The 12,099-nt window shown below is 43.0% G+C and overlaps 1 pseudogene; it reads left to right on the top strand.

Moving 5' to 3' along the window:
* Positions 1 to 2,961: 2,961 nt before the first annotated feature.
* On the top strand, positions 2,962 to 3,521 carry LOC109917236 (annotated as a pseudogene).
* Positions 3,522 to 12,099: the final 8,578 nt, after the last annotated feature.

Raw genomic sequence — 12,099 nt, 5'->3', positions numbered from 1 at the left:
CTAGAAAGGTGGCATCAAACTTTAAAGACTATGTTAAGGGCTCAAAATCAAGACTATCCTAATGATTGGGATAAAAATTCCATTTGTATTTTTTGCAATTACGGATGCAGCAAATGAATCAACCAAATTCAGTCCATTGAAATAGCTTTTGGGCATGAGGTCAGAGGGCCACTGAAATTAATTAAGGAGAAATTGGTGAGTCCGAGTTCATAGACCACATATTCGGGCTAGGTGTCAAATTTTAGGGAACGATTAACCAGAGCGGGAGAGTTGGCTAGAAAGCATTTGAAAATATCACAACATATGATGAAACAGGAAACAGGCAAGAAAGCAAAACTTGCTGTTTTGCTAATGGAGATAGTGTTACTTCCAGTGATAGGTGAAACTTTAAAAGCAAGGTTTAGTGGACTTTATCAAATCAAAAGGAGATTGAATGGGGTGAAATATTTGATAAGGACTTCATACAGACAGAAGTCTCACAGACTGTGTCATTTGAATATGTTCAAACAGTATTTTGATAGGGAAGGAAATCAAAGGGAGAATGTGTTACTGGTTACAACATGGAGTGAAGAACCAAGTTCAGAGGACTCTGAATTGGACATTCCTCAAATTAGTTTGGACAATGAGGAAGTTCTCAAAAATTGGGATAAATTATTGTTACCTTCCAGAGGAAGATCAAAATGACCTGAAAGAGTTATTACAATCGCATGTAGAGATATTTGGGAATAAACTGGGAAGTGCTAATTTAGTTATGCATGATGTAGATTTAGGAACTGCTGTTCCAATTAAGTAACATCCTTATAGACTTAAGCCTGTAAAGTGGGCGCAGGTTTAAAAAGAGATTGAATGCATGTTCCAAGACAACATAATCAAAGTGAGCTGCAGTGACTGGAGCCCACCTATAGTGATCGTATCTAAATCAGATAGTACCCAATGATTACACGTAGACTATTGCAAAGTCAGCACAGTCACAAAATCTAATTCATATCCAATTCACATTTGGAAGACTGTATTGAGAAGGTGGGACAAGCAACTCATATTTTTAAGTTGTACTTACGCAAAGGATGCTGGCAGGTACCTTTATCTGAAAGAGCGAAGATAATTTCAGCTTTCATGACACAAAATGGACAATATCAATTTAAAGTCCAGCCATTTGGTATGAAAGATGCGCCAGCCACATTTCAAAGACTAACCAATAAAATCATTTCTGGATTAACCAATTGTGTGGTGTACCTGGTGATTTTTAGTCACACATGGAAGGAACATTTGCAACATGTATTAGAATTGTTTGATCAACTTCGCAAGGCAGGCTTGGTGATCAACCTGACTAAGAGTGAATTCAAAAAAGCCCAAGTCACATTCCTGGACCATGTTATTGGACATGGAAAGCTGTCCCCACACAGTGTGAAAAAAAAGGGTTATTGGTGAGTTTCCCATACCATTGATGAAGAGAGCAGTACTATGATTCCTGGGATTGAATGGGTTTTATCGGAAATTCATACTGAATTTTAGCAGTGTGTTATCTCCATTGACTGACTTATTGAAGAAGTGCAGAAAATTTCAGTGGATGGTAAACAGTCAGGCAGCATTTGACAGCCTGAAAACTGTGTTAACCACTGCCCCAGTGTTAACCACACCTAATTACACAAAGCCATTCAAGGGGCTATCGATGCGAATGATGTGGGTGTTGGTTCTGTACTCTTACAAGAAGACAACAACAAGATAAAAAGACCTATTGGATATTTCTCCAGGAAATTGAATATTCATCAACAGAAATATTCCATGATTGAGAGGGAGATCTTGAGCTTGGTGTTGGCATTACAATATTTCAACATTTATATAACCAGTAATGTGCCTGAGACAATTGTATATACTGACAATAACATGTTAAAGTTTTTGGAGAAATTTAAGTTCAAAAATTCCAAATTCTTTAGATGGAACTTATTACTGCAGCCATTCAATTTGAAAATTATACACATGGCGAGACGAGAAGATGTAATTGGCAGCGCGTTGTCACGACTTGGATGAGGACAGACGGAGACGTGCAGTGGCAGGAATAAACGGACTGAAATAGAATGTAGTAGTGAATATTTGCATGCTTAGAGTCAATGCAGTGTGCATGTATTGTAGTGTACCAATAAAGTAAGACTAAGGGTTTTAAAATGAAGCCATCTTTGTATATTGATAGTTCAGTTTTTAAGTGTGATGGTGCTGTCACTTTAAAAACATTATTCTGTCCTTAGTTTTTTTGAAGAGAGGATGTGAAGGTAGAGGCCCAAAGAGACCAGGGAGTAACAGTTTAACAATGGAAGGGGAGTGACCAGTTCTCCCAGTTCAGGTTTTTTCTTGGAGATAGTGAGAACTGCAGATGCTGGAGTCAGTGTCAATACAGTGTGGAGCTGGAGGAACACAACAGGTCAGGCAGCATCAGACGAGCAGGAGAGTCACCATTTCAGGTTTATGCCCTTCATTAGGACTGTTTTTTTCTTGGTTTCTAGCCATAGTACCAAAAGTGTTGCAAGCTTCATTAAAGTACTCACTGACTCCCACAACTACCTCGACTACACCTCCTCTCAACCACCCTCCTAGAAAAACGTTGTCCCATCCCCTCAATTCCTCTGCCTCTGCTGCATCTGCTCCCAGGATGGCGTGTTCCACTCCAGGACATTCCAGATATCATCCTACTTTAGAGACCATTGTATCCCATCCTCTGTTATTAAGGATGCCTTCAATCGCATCTCCCCCATTTTCCGCACTTCTGCCCTCAAAACCCCTCCCTCCAAAAGCAATAAGGAGTCCGCCTAGTCCTCACGTGCCATCCCACCAACCTCCGAATCTAACACATTGTCCTCCGATATTTCCGCTACCTACAATCAGATCCCACTACGAGAAAGATATTTCCTTCCTCACCCCTGTTTACTTTCTGCAGGTATCTTTCACTTCGGCTTAGTTCTAGAGTTGTCTAGGTGGTAGTGAGCAGGAATAGTGAAGATGGCCTCCCAAGTGCATCAGAACTACCACAAGGACTGTGAGGATGCTGTTAACAAGCAGATCAACCTGAAGCTCTATTCCTCCTATGTTTACCTCTCCATATCCTTTTACTTTGACCGGGATGATGTTGCCCTGTGTCACTTTGCTGAGTTCTTCAAGGAGCAGTCCCATGAGGAACGGGAACATGCTGAGAAACTGATGACATTCGGAATAAACATGGAGGCGGAGTCCTCCTGCAGGACATCAAGAAGCCAGAGCAGGATGAGTGGGGCAATGGTCTGGAGGCAATGCAGACAGCTCTGCAGATGGAGAAGGATGTGAACCAGAGTCTGCTGGATCTGCACAAACTCGCCTCTGACCACACAGACCCTCATCTGTGTGACTTCCTGGAGAGGCACTACTTGGATGAGCAAGTGAAGATGATCAAGAAGCTGGGAGATCACATCACCAACCTGAAGAGATTGGGAGCCCCTGAAAATGGCGTGGGATAGTACCTGTTTGACAAGCTCACCCTGGGAGAGAGTGACTGAACTGACTGCAGGGAGCAAGCTTGATTTGATACTGTTCAGAATTGCATATTGCCTATCCTTCCTGTGGTGGAGAGCAAGAATGGGAAATGGTGATTTGTGCTTAAATTGTAGAAGGAGCTGTGATCTAGGCTCTCTATTGTGAAATGTAATAGTTTTCACCATGGCAAAATAAATGGTTCAATAATGAAAAAAAATTATTTGCTTGGAGGGCCGAAGGGCCTGTTCCTGTGCTGTAATTTACTTTGACTCCCTTGTCAGCTCCACACTCCCCACCAATCTCTCCACCACACCTGGTACCTTTCTCCACAACCACAGGAGGAGCTACACCTGTTCCCACACATCCCCTCTCACCTCTGTCCAAGGCCCCAAACAACCATTCCAAATCTGGTAGAGATTCACCTGCACTTCATCCAACCTGATTTATTGCATCCGCTGTTCCTAAAGTGGTCTCCTTTATATCGGGGAGACCAAAAGCAGACTGGAGCACCGGCTCGTGGAGCATCTTCACTATGCATGCACCAACTAACCCGACCTTCCGGTTGACATCCATTTTAATTCCCTCTCCTACTCCTCCACTGTTAGAGTGAGGCCAGATGTAAACAGGAGGAATAACACCTGACATTTCACCTTGGGAGCTTACAGCCCAAGAGCCTGAATATTGACTTCACCAGCTTCAAAATCCCTCCACCCCCAGCCTTATCCATCTCCTGCCTCTTTGACCTTTCCTAGCTGTCCATCTTCCTACTCACCTATCCACTTCACCCTTGCCACTGACCAATCACTATAACGCCTTACCTGCATCCACCTATCACCATCCCACCTACCTTTCCCCAGGCCCAAACCCCTCCCTCTATTTATTTCTGGGCTCGCCTTCTCCTCCCCAGTCGTGACAAAGGATTTTGGCCTGAAACATTGACTTTGCTGTTTCCCTGATGCTGTCTGACCTGCTGTGTTTGTCCAGCTCCACGTTTATTGACAAAAGGATTCCTCTGACTTTCTCTGAAATCTCTCTCTGCATGTTGTTCCCTCCTGCCTGTAAGAATCTGTGTTTGAATTTTTGCCAAAGGCTGTGTTTATGGGATGTTACTATATTGGAACAGTTAATTAGTTAAGCTCCTATATTGGGTTGGTTAGGTTTTCTAATAGTTGTTACTCTAAATTGTGCTTTCTTGTGTTCGTGTTTCAACTGTAGTGTTTAAATAAATTTTCTTTTGCTTAAAGCTGAGTGGGTTGACCAGTTGCGTCACACCTGGAAAGCCCACTTCACATCTGTCTTTAAAATAAGAAAATGTTAGGGTCTAGGCTACCTTCTTAAAATATTTGGATGGGGATCTGGCCTGGTCCATAACACATCAAATCAAGTTCCCTCAGGAGGAACTGTTGATATAATAGAATCCAACATTGGTCAGTATTGTAGGACCATCACAAGCAGTGAGGGAATTGCATGTGGTCAGTCAGGGAGCTGCAAAGACAGTGGTCAGAGGTCTGATCAGGTCATGTCTAGGAAGTGTGTGTTGAAGTTGGACTGAGTTCTGGGGTGAATATAGTCCTGGGATCCATGTCTTGATTGTTAAGGAGGATGCTGTAGAGGCAAAGTTTGAGGACAGTGGAATCATTGATAAGAGAGCATGGGGCAGTCGGTGCTGGGTTGGGAAAGCAGAGGCATGGGTTGAGATGGGGACAAGGATGGTGATGGGTCAAATCAAGGTACAAGGTACCCATATGGAATAGTGGCATAGCCAGCTATGGGAGAAATGTTTTTGACAGCCACCAATAGGGGGAGCACAGAGGACTGGGGAGTTGGGGAGGCTTCATGAAGATGTAATATCAGGAGGACAGTTAGAGGCAAAGTTCAATGTGCTGGACCTCCACATGATCGCCGTGGCAGTGGTGGTTTTGGTGGTGCAAATGGTCTATTAGGATAGTACAAGGTAAAAGGGGATATGAAGTTCTAGGATGGTACTTGGTGATCAGATGGGTGTGAGGTCCAGTGTTGTCACTGTCCAATGTGAGCTGTGCTTCCTGCAAACGCTTTCTGTTTGAAATTTGCAAGGATGCTGTGGGAGGTGGAGACAATCACTTTATCATCTGTCATATAACTATTACAATGGGCTTTAGAATGGACTTTATTGTCGCGTGCACTCGAACGAGTGCAGTGAAGAGCCTGTAATGTCACCTCTTTGGCGCCATCTTAGGTACAGGGTACCTAGGTACAGACACTTTAAGTGTTTATTACAGAATTGAAAGAGTAAATAAAATCTAGCATAGGAGTACAAAGTTTTAAAAAGTACACAAATTACTCCAAGTCCAGAATAAGAATAAAAATCATCTTTAAAAGCAATCAAATTGTATTCTTTTTCACTGAATGCGTGCCTGGTGGCTTCAGAACACAAGGCCTCGCTGCCTCCACATGCTGGGCTCCAGCCTGCGACTCGCCGCCAGGACTTGTCTCCCAGGTCGGCCTAGGCTCGATCGTTCCTGCTCCAACTCCGGCCTGAGACTTGCTTCTGGGACCCGCCTCCGTCTCCGACTTGTCTCCTGAGAATGGTTGGACTCAGACTTGCCTCCATTCTCCATTCCATCTGAGTAGGGCAGTTTAAGAAGTTAAAGACTGGGGAGAGGGGGAAGAATAACTGCAGAAAAGAGGGGGAGAAAAAGAAAGAAAAAGGGAAAGGAACTTTACTGAATGTAATGAGAAGCTTTAGGATTGAAGTGGGTCTGGCAATGGGAGGGGGATTAGAGACCAGCATGGATTCCCTATTTGATGTAATGTTTGGTCATTCAGACACCATGCAATGTTCACCAAATAGCAGTACATGCTGAATGAATGATGGAGAAATGGCCCTTGTTACTGAAGAGCTGCACGAATCACTGACTGGAGGGTATTTGCAGCTCTCAAATGCAGGGGGATGCTACCACTGACTTTTCTGAGATACAAGAACCTTGTGTTCCCAATGTAGATCAATTCTACTGAGAGTACAGCACCCAGCTGCTGGTGGGACAGTAGGGCTGCCTTTCTAAGATGGTGAAGACAGAAAGATCAGTGCCAATGGCCAGCCTTGGAGCAGCAGTAGTCCACTGCGGAGGACAAAGAATACCCAATTCCAGAGTTTTTCATCTGATTCCATGACCCCAGAATGGATGAGGTGCAGTGTCAACACAGACTCCATATGTCGGAGGACACTGTGATGGAACTATGATGGAGTGAGACCAGCGAGCTGTAGAAATGGGGAGCCGACCTCTTCCGGTGGCTGTGAAAGTGACGGCTGCTTTGAACCTTTATAGAGTCAAACAATCATATAGCACAGAAAAAGGCCTTCGGTCTAACTCATCTATGCTGACCGGGTTTCCCAAACTTAACTAGACCCATTTGCCTTTGTTTGGCCTTTATCTCTCTAATCCTTTCCTATCCATGTAACTTCCAAATGTCTTTCAAATGCTGTAATTGTACCTGTCTCTACCACTTCTTCTAGCAGCTCATTCCATATATGCACTACACTCTGTGTGAAACAGTTGCCCCTGAGGTCCCTTTTAAAGCTTTCCTATCTCACCTCCAGTGCCCTTTAGTTTTGAACCCCTCTACTACAGGAAAACACCTTTGCTATTCACCTAATCAAATCTTCTCATGATTTTATAAATCTCTATAGCGTCACCCTTCAACGTCCTATGCTCCAAGGAGAAAAGTCCCATCCTATCCAGCCTCACCTTATAACTCAAACCCTCCAGTCCAACAACATTCTTGTAAATCTTTGTTGCACCCTTACCAAATTAATAATATCCTTCCTTATAGCAGAGTGACCGGAACTGTAGACAGTACCCCAAAAGTGGCCTCAACGATGTCCTGTACAGCAACAACATGACGTCCCAACTTGTATACTCAATGCTCTGACCAATAAAGTCAAGAATGCCAATACCTTCTTCATTACCCTGTCCACCTGTGACACCACTTTTAAGGAACTATGTACCTGAACCCTTGCGTCTCTCTGTTTGACAACACTCCTCAAGGCCTTATCATTAACTCTGTAAGTTCTGCCCTGGTTTGTTTTACCAAAATGCAACACCTCATATTTATCTAAATCTAACTCCATCTGCCACTCCTCAGCCCATTGGTCCAGCTGATTAAAATCCTGTTGTATTCTTTGATAACCTTCCTTACTGTCCACTATACCACCAATTTTGGTGTCATTCACACTATCTATACCTCCAAATGCAGGTAAATCCTGTCCCTCAAAATCCCTTCCAACAACTTACCCACCACTAATGTCAGGATCAACGGTCTACACTTCCCTGGCTTTTCCTTCCAGGCTTTCTTAAATAAAGGCACAACATTAGTCACCCTCCAGTCTTCTAGCACTTGACCCATGGCTTTTTGATACAAGTAGTCCAGCATTTCTCTTCCCTAGCTTCCCACAATGTCCTGGGATACACTTGATCTGGTCCCGGAGATTTATCTACCTTTACACGTTTTAAGACCTCTAACACCTCTTCTTCTGTAATGTGGACATTTTTCAAGACATCACTATTTATTTCCCCAAGTTCCCTTGCTTCCATGTCTTTCTCCACAATCTGATATTGAATATTTTTTATTATCTCACCATTTCCTGTGGTTCCACATGTAGACAGCCTCGTTGTTCTTTAAGTGGCCCTATTCTCTCCCTAGTTGCTCTTTTGCCCGTAATGTACTTGTAGAATCTCTTTTGATGATCCTTAACCTTAAGTGCCGAGGCTATCTCATGTCTCCTTTTTGCCCTCCTGATTTCCCTCTTAAGTATGCCCCTATACTCCTTAAGGGATTCATTCAATCTTAACTGTCTATACCTGACACATGCCTCCTTTTTCTTGACCGGAGTATCTATATCTCTAGTCATCCAATGTTCCCTATTCCTACCAACCTTGTCCTTCACACTAACAGGAACACACTGTCCTTGAAATCTCCTTATCTCACTTTTGAAAGCCTCCCACTTGCCAGCTGTCCCTTCACCTGCGAACAGCCTTCCCAATCAACTTTTGAAAGCTCCTGTCTAATACCGTTAAAATTGGCCTTGCTCCAATTTAGAACTTTAACTTTTTGATCAGTTCTATCCTTTTCCATAATTAGTTTAAAATTAATAGAATTACATACAGAGAACTCCCCCACTCACACCTCAGTCACTTGCCCTGCTTTATATCCCAAAAGAAAGTTGGGTTTTGCTCCTTCTCTGGCGCTAATTCTACATATTGATAAAGAAAATTGTTACGAAGACACTTAACAAATTCCTCTCTATCTAAGCAGTCGCAGTCTATGTTTGAAAGTTAAAATCCCCTACCATTACAACCTTGTGACTGGCCGCTTCCAGAGAGCAGCAGGTGACCTGTGTGGGATCTCTCAGTCATCCATCTACAAATACATTAGGTCAGTGACTGATGACGGGGCCAGTGCTGCAGGCTCCCAGGTGCAGGGTATCATTGAATGCACGCACGTGGCACTGGGGGGCCGTATCACAACACTAAGCAATTTATCAAGATTCAGTTAATGTGCAGGAGATCTGTGATCATCATCACCACTTCCGAGAGATGTGTACCTGCTACCCTGGCATCTGCCATGACTCCTAGATCTTGGAGCACTGTAATATACCTAGTGCATATAAGGGTCCAGCTGCCTTATAAGGCTGGTTACTGGGGTACAAGGGCTACCCACTGTGACCATTGCTCATGAAACAATTGCACGAACTCCTGACAAATGCAGAGTGCAGAGACATTGCTGCTCATGCTTTAACCAGAGACATTGTGTCACAGACACTAGAGCCACTGAAAATGCAGATTCACTGCTTGTCTTGGGGGCACCCATCCGATATAGTCTGGTAGAGTCTACTGCATCATTCTGATGGGCTGTGCTCCGCACAGTTGGAGCTGGCTTTGAGGCAATGGGTGAGATGCTGAAGAACTGGAGAAATGGGAGCAGTGTTCAGAGGAGAAGAGAGAGGACATCAGGGAAGAGGTAACACACTTTGTGTATGATAGAGCTCAGTCACATCGGGTGCTATAAGCCGGATAGTACCTGATAGACACCCAGTTTCAGTTGATGGGAGCTGGGTGCAGCAGACAATCATGGAATGTAAAATAGTGTTCATCATCATGCCAGCATTTGATTTGCATAATGGGGGCAACTGCAGCCTCCAATTGTTTTGTTTACACTTACTTTTGCTGGCTATAATTAAAAACGCATCTTGCAGTTGTTTGATTGCTTGCCTGTATGTGATATTCCCCTACTGTGTCAGTAACAATGCAATGAGCATTGGGGTCAAGGGCAGAGAAACAGTGACTAGACGAGATGTACCAAAGGACATGGCCTGGAAGTTAAACAATGACTACGGTGAGCGAATGGGGTTGCATGTGTGAGTTGCACAACTGCACAGCTACCCAAAGTTTTTTTATGCCAATTGATATGTGGATCCATTGACTTACAGTTCCAGAAACCACTGCTGCACATGGACCTCAGAGCCAACAGGAAAATGTAGGGGAATGTAGCTGAAGAAGTGCCAGCCATGCCAGTTATATGCAACAATTAACACTTTCCTGTGGTAATTTTTATTGGCCATTATTCAACCATCTTGGATGCCCATTTGGAATTTGAGTTGCTTGTTGAATTTTTTCTTTCTTTCCTGAATTTCCTGAAGTCCAAGATGGCGGTGGAGTAGTGGCGCTATGTCTGAGCTCCTGGTCCAAGGCTCGTCCGCTTCCATCTGATTTCTTTGTTATTTTTCTTCTTACTTTTGCATTTTGCTTTTGCTCTTTTCTTTTGCTGTCTTTCTTTTCTTTTCGGATGCCCTTTTGGCATCTTCGGCAGGGCAAGAACGGGCCTGGCCTCCCAGGCATGTGCGGCATGGGTGGCAAGAGTCAGCTCCTCGGTGAAAGCGAGCCAGGGCGGAGGAGAGCAAGCCCTCGGTGCGCTCGTGAAGGTAGTCAGTGTGGGCCCAGCGGTGAGAGGTGGCACCAGAGCATGGCAATTTCGGCATTGGTGGGCCCAGCACAGGACTCAAGGAGGTAGTGGTGGCACCAGCTTTCAAGATGTCGGCGACAGCATGGCAGCCTCTGTGGTTGGTGGAGAAGGCAGCGTCGGTCAGCTGAGGCAATGCAGTTGGCCAGAATCGGTACTCCTGGTGGATCGATGGGAGCAGCAGTGGTGGAGTGGTAGGCCTGGAGAGGGACTCCTGAAAAGACTGTCATGAGGGGACAGTGGAGGGCATGATGCCCATTATGAAGGCCCCCAACATTCCCATGTCGAAAGAAGGACAAGAAGGAAGGGAGAACCCTGTTTTTAGTTATATTCTAGTAATATCTTATTATCTTCTGTATCTCAAAATGGTGCTGGAATGTGGTGAAATCTTACACTAATCACTGTATTTATTTGTTAAGTGACAACAAATCATTCGATTCAATTAAGTTGGTATCTGTATGAATTTAATCAGTTTGCAATGGTGGAGTTTCTGAATCCAAGGATAATATAAATTAGGAATAGTGATCATACAATCATTGAATCTTGGTCCAATCCACTGAGTATTTTCACTCATCAATAATATAACTCTTCTAACATCCACATCTTGATTTCTACTTTCAGACTATTTCTTATCCCTTCCCACGGTTTACTCCAAATTCTTGGAATTTAACTTATAGGCTTCAATGTAGAATATTACCAAGCAGATTTTGGAATTCCATGTTTTAGGCTATTCCGCATGATAGTGAAGGGAAGATAGGTGCACTTAGTTTAAAAAATAATGATTGAACAATAAGTTTTAGGTTGGTTAGGTAGCACCACTGAAAATTACATGTCTATGCATTCAGTATAGTACAGAAACTTACAGCAGTCATCCTGGGTTATGTTTTCATATGTTTCAAAGTCTACCAGTATCAGTGAACATTTTCTTTTATGTTTTAATTACATACGCTAAACAAGTAAATGTTATAAACTTTTCAATGAAGTACCTTAGACATGGCATTGAAATATAATGGATTACTATTGCATGCATCTGAAACAAACTATTTGATCCCATTTTACTCAGATTTACCTTGTGCAGCATCTTGCGTCAATTCACAGCATTACTGTCGGAACATGATGTAAGTCTTCAAATTTAAACACAGGGATGAAATGCCTAGTTTTCCCCATAATTAAAATCGAATCTTGAAATTGGAATCTACAAAATTACAGATCTCAAATCTGTATGTTTCTGTGAATACATTAGGTCTTTTATACTGGATAATAAACACTCTCCCATTTTGCTTTTGAAAGAATAATATTACCTATGTGGTATTAAATCAATAGTTTAATAAGGTTATTCTTGTTAAGAAGCTGTTAGTAGAGACAACAGACTACAGAGTCTCTGTAGACTATTGTGAGATTGTGACAATACTTCACAGTTGCCTGCAGAGATTATCTAGTCTGCAGCTATCCATTGGTTAGACATCACAACACATTCTTTTCCTTATTGCAAGAATCAAAATTATGTCATTAAATTACATTCTGGAAGCAATCAACACATTCAAGTTTGTTACATTTTATTAACATCCTTTCAATCATTGGCACATTTGCGTATTGTTAAAA

Source organism: Rhincodon typus, chromosome 9 (genome assembly GCF_021869965.1).
Source record: "Rhincodon typus isolate 14 chromosome 9, sRhiTyp1.1, whole genome shotgun sequence".
Classification (NCBI taxonomy): domain Eukaryota; kingdom Metazoa; phylum Chordata; class Chondrichthyes; order Orectolobiformes; family Rhincodontidae; genus Rhincodon; species Rhincodon typus.
The sequence above is the reverse complement of the archived record's forward strand: the minus strand, read 5'-3'. Positions and strand labels throughout refer to the sequence as shown.